Source organism: Pseudorca crassidens, chromosome 1, assembly GCF_039906515.1.
Source record: "Pseudorca crassidens isolate mPseCra1 chromosome 1, mPseCra1.hap1, whole genome shotgun sequence".
NCBI lineage: Eukaryota > Metazoa > Chordata > Mammalia > Artiodactyla > Delphinidae > Pseudorca > Pseudorca crassidens.
This window is the reverse complement of record NC_090296.1, coordinates 23,705,638-23,724,396: the sequence shown is the minus strand read 5'-3', so window position 1 is coordinate 23,724,396 and position 18,759 is coordinate 23,705,638.

Sequence of the window (18,759 nt, the reverse complement as noted above, 5' to 3'; positions counted from 1 at the left end):
CATGGTGCCTGGATTTCTAGGACTAGTGTTCTAAGAGCACGAGATAGAAGAATATGGCATTATGGTGATGCAGTCTTGGGAGTCTCATAAACTCAGGTCTGCATCTCAGCAAACTGACATCACCTTAACCCCCAGCAAGGACGTTTTCCCAAATACCAGATTCCTCTGAATCCATCCATTAGTCAGCAAAGCATTCTGGAGTGCCTCTCGCACCATAGTTAAAACTCCCTGCTCTGGAGTCCAATTGCTTGAACTTGCATCCTACCTCCTCCATTTGCATGCTGATGAAACTTCAATCTCCCGTGCCTCAGTTTTATTAAATGTAAAACATCAGGATTTAAGGAAGGTCCAGAGAACGTCTCATGCACCTAATAAGACCATTAATCTTTACCTGTATAATACTACCGCCTCAGCCCCATTGCCTTAAAAAATCAATTCCAAGAAGGAAGGTAAAATTAGAAGTAATGGCCCACCTTCTCCAAAAAGACTGCCATGCCTTATATCTCAAGAGGTCCAAGGTCTATAAGATATTCTGCTTTACAAGGACTCCTATTCTACTATGGTTCTGTAGAAACCTGAATCTAACTCAAGCTCTCATTCCTCCCCAAAGCACCAAATTCTTCCACTTTTCTCTTTGGAGTTGATGGTCTATCATCGGGGTGGGGTGGGGGGGGAACTATTTTCTAAAGGATTCTCTCACCTTTCTTTAAGGGAAAATGAATGGTTCCCTAACGTTCTCTCCTGTGATAGCTGTTTCGTTACTGCTACTACCCCATGTAGCATGAGGCTTTTCTTATAGGATAATAGTCTTCTTGTTCTTTGTTACCATTTCTAAATCATTTCTTCTCTGATCATCCCGAAACCCAATGTCCTTTGAAACAAATGCCATCAAACTATACTGTCTATCATGCCTTCATAATACAATCCTCCATCAGTACCCCTGGTCCTTCCTCACCCTTCATTTGAGACCTTAGCACCTGGCTCATTCTCTAGGTTTTTCCCTACTATCCTTCCTGTCGCCATGTTGTGTGGCTACACCACACATATAGATAATCCATCCACTATCCTGGCTTTTAACAATATTTTTTCCTTTGCTCTTCCAACAATCTTGTCTTTTATCCCATCTTAACCATGCACTCTAATAACTATATTCTGAATCCAGCACTTGGATTCCAATAATTATTCAATGCATCAAGAGTTTTAATTCACTTTTTCTCATCATCCTTCTCATGTTACTTCTTCCTCCCTTCCCTCCTAGGAAGGATTCTATAGTCCATTATTAGTGATCATCCCTTTGCATATTCTATCAACCATTTGACCTTTGCCACCTACCTGTTGGTTTTCTATTGGTGCCATGACAAATTACTACCAAACTTAGTGGTTTGAAGCAACACTCATTTTTTTTTTTACACACACACACTGTATTTTATTTTTACAAGAGATAAATAAACTGACACCAAGCATTGTAAATGGCTGGCCACAACAAAAGCAGCAATGATTGCAGTTACCAAACACAAAACACACTCATACTATGTCATAATATTGACATTCAATCCAGTAATCCTCCACTGTAACAGCTCCTTTACTTTGCAGTGAAAATTGATTTGTATATTTTTTGTCTCTGAGTCTTTGTGGGATTTTTTTTTTATTCAAACAAAGTCACAAAAATTATAATCATCCTCATCAGTTCACTCAGTCCCTTGTAATTAATTTTTTTTATCTTGATCTTTTGTTAGCACTTTTATGAATTCATCAGTTTTCAACTAGAGTTCTGAAAATACTTATTCATTCAGTTCAGCAGTATAGTCAGTTACCAGAAACTTGTACTTGTCAGAGTCTTTTCCATGAATTCCTTGAAGATGAAACCCTTTTATAGGAACATTTTTGCAAAAGCATCAGAGTACACCCAGAACTGTCTATAAATGACAAAAAACTTAAAAATGACCACGGTTAAAGATTTGATGAAAGTTCATAATAATGCAATTGACAAGGAAATTTAGTTATTTCTGAGATATACATTTTAAAGTAATGACTAGAATTATGATTTATGACATTATACCAGAACATATAAGATTTTTAGAAATTTCATGTAATGTCTGAAACATTTATATTAACATATTTCCATACAAATAACCCAAAGAAAGTTTAGTATTAGTTGTTTTTTGTTTGTTTGTTTGTTTATACTGCAGGTTCTTATTAGTCATCAATTTTATACACATCAGTGTATACATGTCAATCCCAATCGCCCAGTTCAGCACACCACCATCCCCACCCCACCGCAGTTTTCCCCTCTTTGTGTCCATACAGTTGTTCTCTACATCTGTGTCTCAATTCTGCCCTGCAAACCGGTTCATCTGTACCATTTTTCTAGGTTCCACATACATGCGTTAATACATGATATTTGTTTTTCTCTTTCTGACTTACTTCACTCTGTATGACAGTCTCTAGATCCACCCAGGTCTCAACAAATGACTCAACTTCGTTCCTTTTTATGGCTGAGTAATATCCCATTGTATATATGTACCACACCTTCTTTATCAATTCGTCTGTCAATGGGCATTTACGTTGCTTTCATAACCTGGCTATTGTAAATAGTGCTGCAAAGAACATTGGGGTGCATGTGTCTTTTTGAATTATGGTTTTCTCTGGGTATATGCCCAGTAGTGGGATTGCTGGATCATACGCTAATTCTGTTTTTAGTTTTTTAAGGAAACTCCATACTGTTCTCCATAGTGGCTGTATCAATTTATATTCCCACCAACAGTGCAAGAGGGTTCCCTTTTCTCCACACCCTCTCCAGCATTTGTTGTTTGTAGATTTTCTGATGATGCCCATTCTGACTGATGTTAGGTGATACCTCATTGTAGTTTTGATTTGCGTTTTTCTAATAATTAGTGATGTTGAGCAGCTTTTCATATGCTTCTTGGCCATCTGTATGTCTTCTTTGGAGAAATGTCTATTTAGGTCTTCTGCCCATTTTTGGATTGGGTGAAACAACACTCATTTATTATCTCATAATTCTATAGTCAGAAGTCTAGTGAGCTCTTATCTGGAGGCTCTGAGGGAGAATCCACTTCCAAGTTCATTCAATTTGTTGGCCCAACCTAGTTCCTTGCAATTATGGGACTGAGGTCCCTATTTCTTTGCTGGCTATTGGCTGGGGGCCACCCTTAGCTCCGAGAGGCCACTCTCTGGTCCTTGCATGTAGACCACTACATTTCAGAGTCAACAAGGCCTGTCAGATCCTCCTCACACCTTGAATTTCTCTGACCTTCTCTTCTACCTTTCTGCTTTTAAATGGCTCGTGTGATTACATTGGGCCACCTGGATAATACAGGATAATCTCCTTTATCTTAAACTCAACTGGTTAATAACCTTAATTACATCTGCAAAGTCTCTTTACAGTAGGACATAGATTAGTGTCTGAAAGAATAACCAGGGGATGGGAATCTTGGAGGAACATCTTTAAAATTTTGCTTAGCACCACCCGTGTAACTTTTACATGACAAACTCCAACTCTACTTAAACCTGACTCTTGATACCTCTGCCGTAGCACCACTGTATCTCAGTGTGGCTGAAGAGAAACAATCAATGTTCTAACAGGGCCTGTTCTGAATTTGTGATGGCAAATCTTACAAGTAGGGCTCAGCAGATCCCAGCAATCTTTGTACATTTCCCTAGACAATTCCTGCTTCCACTCTCCCAAATGGCATTTCACACACTTTTCTATTCCTCAAAACTCTAAACCCCTTCCTAATATTCTACAACCATATGATGACTTCATCTCATTTCACTGTGGGGGGAAGATTCAAAGCAGTCAGAAGAAAACGACACTGTTTCCCCATCACTCAACTGTCTGCATTTTTATGCATATACCCAGCCTCCCTGCTTTTATTTAACTCTCCCTGCTCTAATTTAATATCAACCTCCCATGGCTGCATTCAACCCCAACCCCTCTTGCCTATTCTATAACTTTCCTATTGCAATTGTTTTTTCTCTCCTGCATCCATTTCTCTCTCTACTGCATTGCTAACATCACCATACAAAAGTGCAGAAATATCTTTCATATTAAAAAAAAAAAAACCTCCCAGGACTTTGCTGTGGTGAGGATATATGGTTCCAGGTGCTATGTAATGTATTACAGCCCTCTTTCCTTACACAGTGCTAGCACTTGCCTGGTAATGCATAAAAACCTAAGGAAGTATCCGTGCATTCAATGTTCAATAATTTGAAAGTATTAATGATGAAAAGCTGAAATCAAAAGTTTTCTAAGTGCCTTCTTTTGGCCTCCTTCTGCAGCCTCAACCAATCTGACTCTGCTCTTAAATCCCATGAAATCCTGCAGCACTGCCCCATTTCTCTGCTCATCTTCATAGTGAAACTACCTAGAAAGTTGTCTATACTTGCTATCTTTACTTCCTTAATAGCTATTTTCTCTTTAACCCATCCCAGTCACGCTTTGTCCCTGCCATTTACTGATATTCCACTTCTCAAGGTCACTGTGTTCCTCCAATATGCCAAATACAATGAACAATTCCCAGTTCTCAGCAACATCTGACAGAGTTGATGAATCCCCCGTTTTTAAGACTCCTTCTTTATTTATCTTCTGGATCACTCGACTCTCCTGGGTCTTCTTATACTTGTGTCTGTCCTTGTTCAGTTTCCTTTGCTTGATTCCCCTTCTTCCTGGCCTCTAAGTATTGGACTCCTTCAGGGCTCGGTCCTCAGCCATCTTCTGCTCTTTATCAACATTCTGTCTATAGTAGAGCTAATTAGTTCAAATGTTTTAAACATCTTCTATATGCTGATGACTCCTAGTTTTAGATAGATTTCTAGTTCTGACCTATCCCCTGAGCATTACACTCATTTACCAATTGCTTACTCAACATCTCTGCTTGGTTGTCTAATAAGGTTCTCAAAATTAGCATGTCTAAAATAAAACTCATGCTTTTCTCCATTTCCTCTCCCCTCCTCACCACAATTCACTTCTCTGTCAGTGTTACAACCATCCACCCAGTTGCTCAGAACAAAACTGTATTAGTCAGGCTTCTCCAGAAAGCATAACCAATAGGATGTGTATACCTATAGAAAGAGAGATGTATTTTTAAATCCGCTCATGCAGTTGTAAGGGCTGATGAGACTGAAATCTGCAGGGAAGGCCAACAGGCTGGAGACTGAGAGAAGAGCAGATGTTGCAGCTTGGTACAAACACAGTCCAGAGGCAGAATTCCTTCGTCTTTCAGGAACCTTAGTCCTTTGTCTTAAGACTTTCAACTGATTGGATGAGGCCCATCCACACTGTGCAGGGTAATTTGCTTTACTCAAAGCCTACTGATTTAAACGGTAATCACATGTTTAAAATATCTTCACAGCAACATCTAATCAAGCTAACATAAAATCAGCTATCACAGTTCACCCCTTCTCCGTTTGACACTCATACACATCTCCTTAAACCATATTTAATCTCCAAATAAAGGCCATAACAAGGTCATACTTCTGCCTAACATGATACAAATGTCCCGTGTACAACCAAAAAGCACTAATATTTTCCCTAGAATGGAATGCAAAGTCCTCAGGTAATGTTTACTTTTCTCCTTGATTAAATACTATGATATAAAGTCAGTATATCTTATATGATAAAGGGATAAAAAATCCACAGATAATATAGTTATATAACATATATAATGTATGATATTATAATATATATATTATATGTAGAATATATAAGATAAATGTTTATAAATATATTCATAGCAAAATAAGAAAGAAATACTTGTAACAATTACAATCCTCATTTCTTTTTCTTTTTATAAATTTATTTATTTATTTTTGGCAGTGTTGGGTGTTCATTGCGGTGCGCGGCCTTCTCATTGTGGTGCGCGGCCTTCTCATTGTGGTGGCTTCTTTTGCTGTGGAGCACGGGCTCCAGGCGCATGGGCCTCAGTAGTTGTAGCACGCAGGCTCAGTAGTTGTGGCTCACAGGCTCTAGAGCACAGGCTCAGTAGTTGTGGCGCACGGGCTTAGTTGCTCTGTGACATGTGGAATCTTCCAGGACAAGAGATCAAACCCATGTCCCCTTCATTGGCAGGCAGATTCTTAACCACTGCACCACCAGGGAAGCCCCCAATCCTCATTTCTGTAACTGGTCATATGGTATTTATAACTACCTTCTTCCACTACTCATTGTGTATTTCCTTTGCCCTTAGCATTCACCTCAGCTGGTCATGATTAGTTACCTGGTAGGGTAACCCAAACTTTCATTCTTGAAGAGTCTGGACCATTAGTATTCTTGCTTGAATAGAGTTGTTGTAGTTTTCCATTGACTTTAAACACAGGGCATGGATAATACTAAGAGACATCATAAAGGATTTCCTGTATTGCACACCTACTCTTTCTTACCTCCATTGTGGAGTAGCAGTCCAGTTTCTCCTTAGTAATCAGGAGCAATTGTTCCAGCACAGTAACTCACCCTTTGCCTGTTGATTCAGAGGCCAGAGGAGTCCAAGGTAGCTGCTGGCAGTCTTAACATCCAGTTCAATGGAGTGATTGTTGCATCTCCTGGTGAACCACAGTGACATTTTGGGTCTCCTGGAATTAGTGACAATTTAGAGCTAGTGTTTAATAATCCTCAAAAATATGATTATTTCCTTTTCCTCAAAGCACAATTACTCTGGTAGAAAGCTGTTGATCCCTTTGGAAGAGACTGGGAGAAAGAATAACAGTATACACTTTTGGCAATATATCGGACTCCTTCCTGAAGGGTAACTGGCTTCCCCTTCATTCATTCAAGGGGTTCTGAGGCTGTAAACTGGCTCTTGATACCCTAGAATCCAGTTACTTCCATTGCATTTAGGTTTTCCAATTCAGTGACAGCAGTTCTCACTATAATTTATGACCTACAGAGAAGAGTAATCACAGAGCTCTTCAAGAATGTTGGGGGTCTCCTCACAAATTTATTTCTCACAGTCATAGAGAGACATCCTCCGGACCCTCCTAAGGTGGGTGAGCAGGTCTTAAATGATAAATTCACTCTAACATTTCAATCTCCCTAAGCCTTTGAATCTGTTCCTCTGTAATATATCCAGGTAATTCTGGCATTTCAGTTCATTTAGGGTAGGCCACCATTTGGTTTGTGTCTCATCCAGGCAACCAAACAAACTGTTACAGTTCTTTCTAACTCCCTGATGCTGCCTGATCCAATTTTATGATCCTTCAACTACTATGCCACACCTTTAATACTTACTCCCACTTGTTCCATGGATTTCTGTCTATACAAATTGGAAAAATCATGTAGTTCTTATACAGTGTACTGTGCCTCTTTATGGGTCACACTTTGTACTTCCCATTTAGGGGCCTACAGGAACTTGAGTCTAGCAATAGGTCTAGAAACAAGAAGAGGGGTGAGGGCAGGTCCTAAGGAGAATCAGCAATGGTTTTCAAGACAACTACTTCAGGGGAGGCCATTACAATGTTCTCAGGCAAAGCAAAGTTAATCTCCTCAGATGGCAAAGAAAATTCATTGGAATTTAAGGGTTCAATGTCCCTAGCTTCATTAGGGTCTTCCCATATATCCCCATTCCAATTTTCAAGATCCCATTCCTTCCCAATCGATGCCTTAACAGCAGACACCCTGTGAGGTTGGAAATTCAATTTGCATTGTCATTCAACCATTTGCAGCATGAGACTCTGGGTTTGGTTTTCAGCAATCTCAGCTCTTTGGCTACAGGAGATAAGAGTTTCTTTCAGGATAGACATAGAAATTTTTAGGTCATTGATGCAAGCCATGAGCTGGTAATTGGAACTCCTGAGCTCATTCTTTTATTTCCCCACTTTGTTCAGGGCAAATAGGAGAAACTAGCCAAATTCATACTCACTATTTTGACAAAAACGTTCTAAGTTATCAAATACAAGGTCACTCCACAACTTTCCTCTTACAAGTAATTGTTTAGAAGTATCCAATAGTGGACAAAGATGGCGGAGTAGAATGATGTGTTCTCACCCCCCTCTTGCGAGAACACCAGAATCACAACTAGCTGCTGGACAATCATCAACCGGAAGACACTGGAACTCACCAAAAAAGATACCCCACATCCAAAGACAAAGGAGAAGCCACAATGAGACGGTAGGAGGGGCGCAATCACAGTAAAATCAAATCCCGTAACTGCTAGGTGGGTGACTCACAGACTGGAGAACACTTATACCACAGAAGTCCACCCACTGGAGTGAAGGTTCTGAGCCCCAATTCAGGCTTCTGAACCTGGGGTTCCAGCAACGGGAGGAGGAATTCCTAGAGAATCAGATTTTGAAGGCGAGCTGGATTTGATTGCAGGACTTTGACAGGACTGGGGGAAACAGAGACTCCACTCTTGGAGGGCACACACAAAGTAGTGTGCGCATCAGGACCCAGATGAAGGAGCAGTGACCCCAGGGAAGACTGAACCAGACCTACCTGCTAGTGTTGGAGGGTCTCCTGCAGAGGTGGGGGGTGGCTGTGGCTCACTGTGAGGACAAGGAAACTGGCAGCAGAGGTTCTGGGAAGTACTCGTTGGCGTGAGCGCTCCCAGAGTCTGCCATTAGCCCCACCAAAGAGCCCAGGTTGGCTTCAGTGTTGGGTTGCCTCAGGCCAAACAACCAACAGGGAGGGAACCCAGCCCCACCCATCAGCAGTCAAGCGGATTACAGTTTTACTGAGCTCTGCCCACCAGAGCAACAGCCAACACTACCCATCACCAGTCCCTCCCATCAGGAAACTTGCACAAGCCTCTTAGACAGCCTCATGCAGCAGAGTGCAGACAGCAGAAGCAAGAAGAACTACAGTCCTGCAGCCTGTGGAACAAAAACCACATTCACAGAAAGATGGACAAGATGAAAAGGCAGAGACCTATGTACCAGATGAAGGAACAAGATAAAACGCTAGAAAAACAACCAAATGAAGTGGAATAGGCAACCTTCCAGAAGAAGAATTCAGAATAATGATAGAGAAGATGATCCAGGACCTCGGAAAAAGGATGGAGGCAAAGATGGAGAAGATGCAAGAAATGTTTAACAAAGACCTAGAAGAATTAAAGAACAAACAAACAGAGATGAACAATACAATAACTGAAATGAAAACTACACTAGAAGGAATCAACAGCAGAAAAACTGAGGCAGAAGAATGTATACATAACCTGGAAGACAGAATGGTGGAATTCACTGCTGTGGAATAGAATAAAGAAAAAAGAATGAAAAGAAATGAAGACAGCCTAAGAGACCTCTGGGACAACATTAAACGCAACAACATTCACATTATATGGGTCCCAGAAGGAGAAGAGAGAGAGAAAGGACCCGAGAAAATATTTGAAGAGATTATAGTAGAAAACTTCCCTAATATGGGAAAGGAAATAGCGACCCAAGTCCAGGAAGTGTAGAGTCCCATACAGGATAAACCCAAGGAGAAACACACAAGACACATGGTAATCAAATTGGCAAAAATTAAAGACAAAGAAAAATTATTGAAAGCAGCAAGGGAAAAATGACAAATAACATACAAGGGAACTCGATTAAGGTTAACAGCTGATTTCTCAGCAGAAACTCTAGAAGCCAGAAGGGAGTGGCATGATATACTTAAAGTGATGAAAGGGAAGAACCTACAAGCAAGATTACTCAACCTGGCAAGGATCTCATTCAGATTCGATGGAGAACACAAAAGCTTTACAGACAAGCAAAAGGTAAGAGAATTCAGCACCACCAAACCAGCTCTACAAAAAATGCTAAAGGAACTTCTCTAAGTGGGAAACACAAGACAAGAAAAGGACCTACAAAAACAAACCCAAAACAATTAAGAAAATGCTCATAGGAACACACATATCGATAATTACCTTAAACGTGAATGGATTAAGTGCTCCATCCAAAAGACACAGGCTTCCTGAATGGGTACAAAAACAAGACCCATACATATACTGTGTACAAGAGACCCACTTCAGACCTAGGGACACATACAGACTGAAAATGAGGGGATGGAAAAAGATATTGCATGCAAATGAAAATCAAAAGAAAGCTGGAGTAGCAATACTCATATCAGATAAAATCGACTTTAAAATAAAGAATGTTTCAAGAGACAATGAAGGACACTACATAATGATCAAGGGATCAATGCAAGAAGAAGATATAACAATTATAAATATATATGCACCCAACATAGGAGCACCTCAATATATAAGGCAACTGCTAACAGCTCTAAAAGAGGAAATCAGCAGTAACACAATAATAGTGGGGGACTTTAACACCTCACTTACACCAACGGACAGATCATCCAAAATGAAAATAAATAAGGAAACAGAAGCTTTAAATGACACAATATACCAGATAGAATTAATTGATATTTATAGGACATTCTATCGAGAAACAGCAGATTACATTTTCTTCTCAAGTGCGCACGGAACATTCTCCAGGATAGATCACATCTTGGGTCACAAATCAAGCCTCAGTAAATTTAAGAAAATTGAAATCATATCAAGCATCTTTTCTGACCACAACACTATGAGATTAGAAATGAATTACAGGGAGAAAATGTAAAAAACACAAATACCTGGAGGCTAAACAATACGTTACTAAATAACCAAGAGAACACTGAAGAAATCAAAGAGGAAATCAAAAAATACCTAGAGACAAATGACAATGAAAACACGACGATCCAAAACCTATGGGATGCAGCAAAAGCAGTTCTAAGAGGGAAGTTTATAGCTATACAAGCCTACCTCAAGAAACAAGACAAATCTCAAATTAACAATCTAACCTTACACAGAAAGGAACTAGAGAAAGAAGAATAAACAAAACCCAAAGTTAGCAGAAGGAAAGAAATCATAAAGATTGAGCAGAAATAAATGAAGTAGAAACAAAGAAAACAATAGCAAAGATTAATAAAACTAAAAGTTGGTTCTTTGAGAAGATAAACAAAATTGATAAACCATTAGCCAGACTCATCAAGAAAAAGAGGGAGAGGACTCAAATCAATAAAATTAGAAATGAAAAAGGAGAAGTTACAACAGACACCGCAGAAATACAAGGCATCCTAAGAGACTACTACAAGAAACTCTATGCCAATAAAATGGAAAACCTGGAAGAAATGGACAAATTCTTAGAAAGGTATAACCTTCCAAGACTGAACCAGGAAGAAATAGAAAATATGAACAGACCAATCACAAGTAATGAAATTGAAACTGTGATTAAAAATCTTCCAACAAACAAAAGTCCAGGACCAGATGGCTTCACAGGCGAATTCTATCAAACATTTAGAGAAGAGCTAACACCCATCCTTCTCAAACTCTTCCAAACAATTGCAGAGGATGGAACACTCCCACCTCATTCTACGAGGCCACCATCACCCTGATACCAAAACCAGACAAAGATACTACAAAAAAAGAAAATTACAGACCAATATCACTGATGAATATAGATGCAAAAATCCTCAACAAAATACGAGCAAACAGAATCCAACAACATATTAATATGATCATACATCATGATCAAGTGGGATTTATCCCAGGAATGCAAGGATTCTTCAATATACACAAATCAATCAATGTGATACACCATATTAACAAATTGAAGAATAAAAACCGTATGATCTTCTCAATAGATGCAGAAAAAGCTTTTGACAAAATTCAACACCCATTTATGATAAAAACTTTCCAGAAAGTGGGCATAGAGGGAACCTACCTCAATATAATAAAGACCATATATGACAAACCCACAGCAAACATCATTCTCAATGGTGAAAAACTGAAAGCATTTCCTCTAAGATCAGGAACAAGACAAGGATGTCCACTCTCACCACTTTTATTCCACATAGTTTTGGAAGTCCTAGCCAGGGCAATCAGAGAAGAAAAAGAAATAAGAGGAATACAAATTGGAAAAGAAGAAGTAAAACTGTCACTGTTTGCAGATGACATGATACTATACATAGAGAATCCTAAAGATGCCACCAGAAAACTACTAGAGCTAATCAATGAATTTGGTAAAGCTTCAAGATACGAAATTAATGCACAGAAATCTCTTGCATTCCTATACACTAATGATGAAAAATCTGAAAGAGAAATTAAGGAAACACTCCCATTTACCATTGCAACAAAAAGAATAAAATACCTAGGAATAAACCTACCTAGGGAGACAAAAGACCTGTATGCAGAAAACTATAAGACCCTGATGAAAGAAATTAAAGATGATACCAACAGATGGAGAGACATACCATGTTCTTGGATTGGAAGAAACAATATTGTGAAAATGACTATACTACCCAAAGCAATCTACAGAATCAATGCAATCCCTATCAAATTACCAATGGCATTTTTACAGAACTAGAACAAAAAATCTTAAAATTTGTATGGTGACACAAAAGACCCTGAATAGCCAAAGCAGTCTTGAGGGAAAAAACAGAGCTAGAGGAATCAGACTCCCTGACTTCAGACTATACTACAAAGCTACAGTAATCAAGACAATATTGTACTGGCACAAAAACAGAATCATAGATCAATGGAACGAGATAGAAAGCCCAGAGATAAACCCATGCACGTATGTTCAACTAGTCTATGACAAAGGAAGCAAGGATATACAATTAAGAAAAGACAGTCTCTTCAATAAATAGTGCTGGGAAACTGGACAGCTGCATGTGAAATAATGAAATTAGAACACTCCTTAACACCATGCACAAAAATAAACTCAAAATGGATTAGAGACCTAAATGTAAGAACGGACACTATAAAACTCTTATAGGAAAACATAGGAAGAACACTCCTTGACATAAATCACAGCAAGATCTTTTTTGATCCACCTCCTAGAGTAATGGAAATAAAAACAAAAATAAACAAATGGGACCTAATGAAACTTCAAAGCTTTTGCACGGCAAAGGAAACCATAAGACGAAAAGACAACCCTCAGAATGGGAGAAAATATTTGCAAACGAATCAACGGACTCATCTCCAAAATATATAAACAGCTCATGCAGCTTGATATTACAAAAACAATCAACCCATTCCAAAAATGGACAGAAGACCTAAATAGACATTTCTCCAAAGAAGACATACAGATGGCCAAGAAGCACATGAAAAGATGCTCAACACCACTAATTATTAGAGAAATGCAAATCAAAACTACAATGCGGTATCACCTCACACCAGTTAGAATGGGCATCATCAGAAAATCTACAAACAACATATGCTGGAGAGGGTGTGGAGAAAAGGGAACCCTCTTGCACTGTGGATCGGAATGTAAATTGATACAGCCACTATGGAGAACAGTATGGAGGTTCCTTAAAAAACTAAAAACAGAATTAGCGTATGATCCAGCAATCCCACTACTGGGCATATACCCAGAGAAAACCATAATTCAAAAAGACACATGCACCCCAATGTTCTTTGCAGCACTATTTACAATAGCCAGGTTATGAAAGCAACGTAAATGCCCATCGACAGATGAATGGATAAAGAAAATGTGGTACATATATACAATGCAATATTACTCAGCCGTAAAAAAGAACGGAATTGGGTCATTTGTTGAGATGTGGGTGGATCTAGAGACTGTCATACAGAGTGAAGTAAGTCAGAAAGAGAAAAACAAATATCATATATTAACGCATGTATGTGGATCCTAGAAAATTGGTACAGATGAACTGGTTCGCAGGGCAGAAATTGAGACACAGATGTAGAGAACAAACGTATGGACACCAAGGGGAAAAAGTGGCAGGGAGTGGTGATGGTGGTGTGATGAATTGGGCGATTGGGATTGACATGTATACACTGATGTGGATAAAATTGGTGACTAATAAGAACCTGCTGTATAAAAAAATAAATAAAATTCAAAAATTGAAAAAAAAAAAAAAGAAGTATCCAATGGTGATATTTTGTGAATCTCTATTGCCACATTATACCATGGACTATCTGTGCTCTTGTTGTTAATGGAAATAGCCATTAGTGACTTTAAATCTAATCAGATTAAAGAACCAATTGCAAAAACTGGGTACCATGGCCTAGCCAAGTTGACACATAAAATGAACCATCATAAAAACCTACAAGACATCCTTGATGTCTTTCACTCTCACTGCATATCAGCTCCACTTTCAAAATATATCCTGCCTCTGATCACTTCTCACCTTCATCATTATAACCATCCTTGTCCAAGCTACCATCATTTCTCACCTAAACTCTCTCAATGATCTCCTTTTGTTTTATTTGCTTTCATTCTGCCTCATATTCCACTAGCCTCTTACTTTTTGAGCCATTATTTATGCAACAACCAAAATGGCTTATTTAAGGCCTAAATCTAATCATTCCACTCACCAGCTCAAAAACTCCAGCGGCCCCCATCAAACTCAGAATAAAACCCAAACTTCCTATCACTGTCTACAACGCTATGTAGTCTGGTTCTGCCTCTCTTTCTCTGATTTCATTTCCACATTCACCAGTATTTTTACTAACTCCCTAATATCCAACTGAAGATGTTTTTGTTCCTTTTGCCTGGAAACCTCGTCTCCCAGATGTTCTTATGATTCCATCCAGATCATAGCTCAGAAGCCACCCCTTCAAAGTCCTTTCCTGATCATCCTATTTAAATTAACTGCATTATACACTATTCTCTTACACTGATTAACTTTTCTTCATGAACCTCATTACTGTCTAACATTATATTACTATGTATTTGTTTAATGTCTGCCTTCCCAACCAGAATAAAGCCTCCAAGAGCGCAGGGGCTTAAATGCCTTGTTTCCTGCCAAATACCAAGGTCCTAGAACTAGATCTAATATACAGTACTGCACAGATATGGCAAATGAATTAATGGCAATAATAATAGTTCCCTAAGGTTAGTACTCATAAAGTTGTTGAGAGGGTTAAATTTGACAATGCACTTAGGCCAGAGACTGCTAATTATCTCCTAATGTCAATTTCTCCTTCCTTCTTAATATAATCTCCAATTTTTATTTGGGCACATGGCTACCCAGAGTAAAGACTTCATTTCCCACCATGCCTTTCAAGTAAGAATAATCACGTGACTAGTTCCAGCCAATAATGCACAAGCAAAAGTACTACTTGCAACTTCTGAGAAGAGATAGGAAAGGAAGCAGGTGGGGTGGGGGGAGAAGTTTGCCCTCTTTCTCTCCCCCTGCTGACTGAATTTGGGCATGATGGCTGGAGCTCCAGAAGCTCTCTGGCATCCAGCTTGAAGCATGATATGATCTTAAGAGTAGAAGTCAACCATGGAGGATCACAAGGTATAAGAAGCCTAGGTTCTTGCTACTGTAAAGTGACATATCATGCCCCGACCTACTACCTCTGGACTTCTTGAGTGTGAGGGAAAAATAAACTTCTATCGTTTTTAACTCATTTTTAGTTCAGGGTTTTCTGTTCCTTGCAACCATCTACTTCTAACAATTTTAACATGTAAATTGACCAAGACAAACTTTGGGCCATAGTAAGCCTCAATAAATATTATCTTTTGCTTTGTGTTATTCTCATTGCTTTAGTTTTTTTCTATTTCTGTATCTTCTTGTCAGCAATGTTGTAGGTATATGCCATGTACTATGTCAAGTGCTGGGGATATAAGGATAAGAATAAGACAGAGCTTTGACTTAAAGGGCATTATGGTTTGGGGAGAGTAAAAGTAAAATTACAATACAATGTGAAATATGCTTTAATATTTTAATAAAAACATGCTATGTGAATGCCGAGGAAGAATAGCATGTCTTCCAGGAGGGGCAGAGGCAGATTCATTGCAGAAGATATAAATCTTGAATGAAGATTTAAATATATATAGAAGACTATCATGAGAACAAAGCGTTGGGGAGGGCAGAGAGAAAAGCAAGAGGAATGATTGCATATAGTCTCCCCTGTTAGGTGAGCAGGAATGATTTGGATCTTACAAAAAAAAAAGCATTATTGCCCCTAAGAAGCCAAGGATCTTATGTTACCCAATACTTCATTGCAAAAATGAGGTCACTACATTAAAAAAAAATCACTAGCACCAAGCAGTTTGATGAAAAGATGATATCTTAGAAAGGAAGGAGGTGATTTCCTCATGGGATGTATATAATCAGGATTGTCAAAAGCAGACATGATGGCCTATCTTGGGTGTGGGCTTATTGTGGGGAGGGAGAGAAGAGGTGGCAAGGAAAGACTATATAAATATATAAAATTAGGAAGATCTTCCCAGGGAAAGATAGCCACTTAAGGCTATCAAAAAGTAGTTTCTAAAAATGAAACTGTAAGTACTACTTCTTCTATCCCTTACATTGTCAGGCAATAAGTTTTAAGAGAGTATTCACTTGACAATTTTCAGAGCAATGTTTTTGTATAAATTTCAAAATCCTTACCATACCTCAAATATTTGTATTTTGTAGTGCAAATCAGAGGGCAAGGGAAGGAGCTCTAAGACAGCAAAATAAGGATGGGTAGTTTTGGATTTCCTCCGTAAGACGTCTCTAATGCTACAACTTCAGTGCTTTTGCTGATTCCTAATTTGGACCCTCAGGACTCTTTGACATTTTCCATTTAACCTCCTGAAACTAAACTGACCTTAAATTTGCTCCTGAGCTTTTTCTTAACCTCTAACACTGGGTTTAGCATTTACACACAGCTTCTCTAATACTGATTCTTGATGTATATCTTGATACTGTCTCACATTAGCAACTATTTAAAATGTAATTTTTAATGTCTTAACATGTACTTGTCTATGCAATTTCCTCTCTGAAAATATCAATATACTGGAAATCTACTGGAGAATATTATATGACCTATAAAAATCTGACAGATTTAAAATTTCAAGAATGACTTATAATTAAAGTCATTTACATTCATTACATTTATAGTCATTCCATTTTTTGTAATAAAAACAAAACAAACAAAAATACACCACAAAGCTACCCCTGTAGGAATTGATTTCTGGGATTGAAAAGGAAAGGGAAAAATAACATTTGCTTAGTGTTAATCCATTATAATGTATCCCTCACATTCTAAAGCAGCAACCCTTCTCATTAACCATATAATTCCAATCTTTCTTTGGAGAAATATGCAATAATTGTAATCGTATGCATTCTAAAGCACCTCATTTTATGCCCCCCAAATGCATGATTTACTTTGAATGATAAATATGGCTATGAAATGGAGTGTTCCCGGCTTTCACAGATCAAATGTAACTCGGGAGGAATAACTCAGATGCATCCTGATGCTTTATATTTCCATGCACCAATATTTGCTTCACAGCATATGTCACAGTAACACAAGAATGTGATAAAGTAGAACAGCCCAGTGGTTTCCTCTGCCAACGTCTGGTCTTCTGAGGAAGTCTTGCACTTTAGAGATTCATGTTTAAATCCCAAGATAGGTAGGATAATAAAAAGCCTTGGTTAGAGGCAGCAAAGGGAGTGCTGGAAAGTCTTCTTCCTATCCTCAAACTGGCATCAGTGAAAACTGTGATAATCTCAGTGGAATTAAACAAACAGACCCAGCAGTCCACTGGACCCTCCCTGAAAAGCCACACATAATGTTCATTCCCAGAGCAGAAAAGAGAACCAGATGTCAGTCTTTTAAATGGTGGCCATTCTTCAAACCTTCTGACTCTTAGCTGTGTTCAGGGCAGCCAGCCTTGGAGACACCACAGCTACCTAAGGAACAAAGACAACATTCTCTTCCTAAAGCTGGGTTGGCCAGTCTCTAGAGAGCAGACCAGGACCACATTAGCTTAATTGATGGAATTTACAACACATGCTCTCCAATCCTTTAACAAAAGGAGGGGGAGATACGCTTTCATATTACCTACTCCCCTGCAGGAATAGATTACCTGTATTTATTCTCTTCATTTCTTCACATGCTCCTTATTCTTCAAATTGGAGCAATATGGCTAGTATCCCTGCCACTTCATAGAAGCTACCCACTGAGTTCCCAAATGGCCACCATATAAGCTAAACTTCACATACCCTTTTCTATCTTTATTTTGCTTCACCGCAGCATTTAACGTTGTTTGCTGCTCTCTCCTTCTTGGAACATTCTTTTTTGTGTGTGTGTTAGATGTGATACTTCTCTGCTTTTCTAATCATTTTTTCTAAATCTTTTTTGTTTGTTTGTTTTTGGTGATTTCTCCACTTTTTCTAGACCCTCAATTTTTTTTTTTTTTTTTTTGCGGTACTCAGGCCTCTCATTGTTGTGGCCTCTCCCATTGTGGAGCACAGGCTCCAGACGCACAGGCTCAGCGGCCATGGCTCACGGGCCCAGCCGCTCCGCGGCATGTAGGATCCCCCCAGACCAGGGCACGAACCCGTGTCCCCTGCATCGGCAGGCAGACTCCCAACCACTGCACCACCAGGGAAGCCCTAGACCCTCAAATTTTGATGTTTGGCAAACCTTTGATGTTTAGCAAGAGGCTCTTATGCCTTCTTCTTTCCATCTATATTCTCTTCCCAGATGGTCTAAGTCCCTATCAAACTTCCAGTTCCTCATCATCTGTATACGGCTTGTTCTGGTGTCCTCTTTGCCCCTCCAGGCAAGTTGCCCACCCTTCTCCACCCTGTTTTGTGCCCTGGGAAGCTGATGTCTATTAAACTGCATCTTTGGTCCTTTGGTTGGTAGTTTGTTTTTGTCAAGAAGGATACCAGCAGGAAATTGGATCCTGGGAGGAGAGAGATGTAAGATATTATTTTTTTTCTGGCTCCTTCCATACCTGGTTCTTGGTTAGCAGTGGTTGCATTCCCTCACCAGAGACCCTGCCTGTTAGGCAACCCTCTCCTTTAGTGATAGG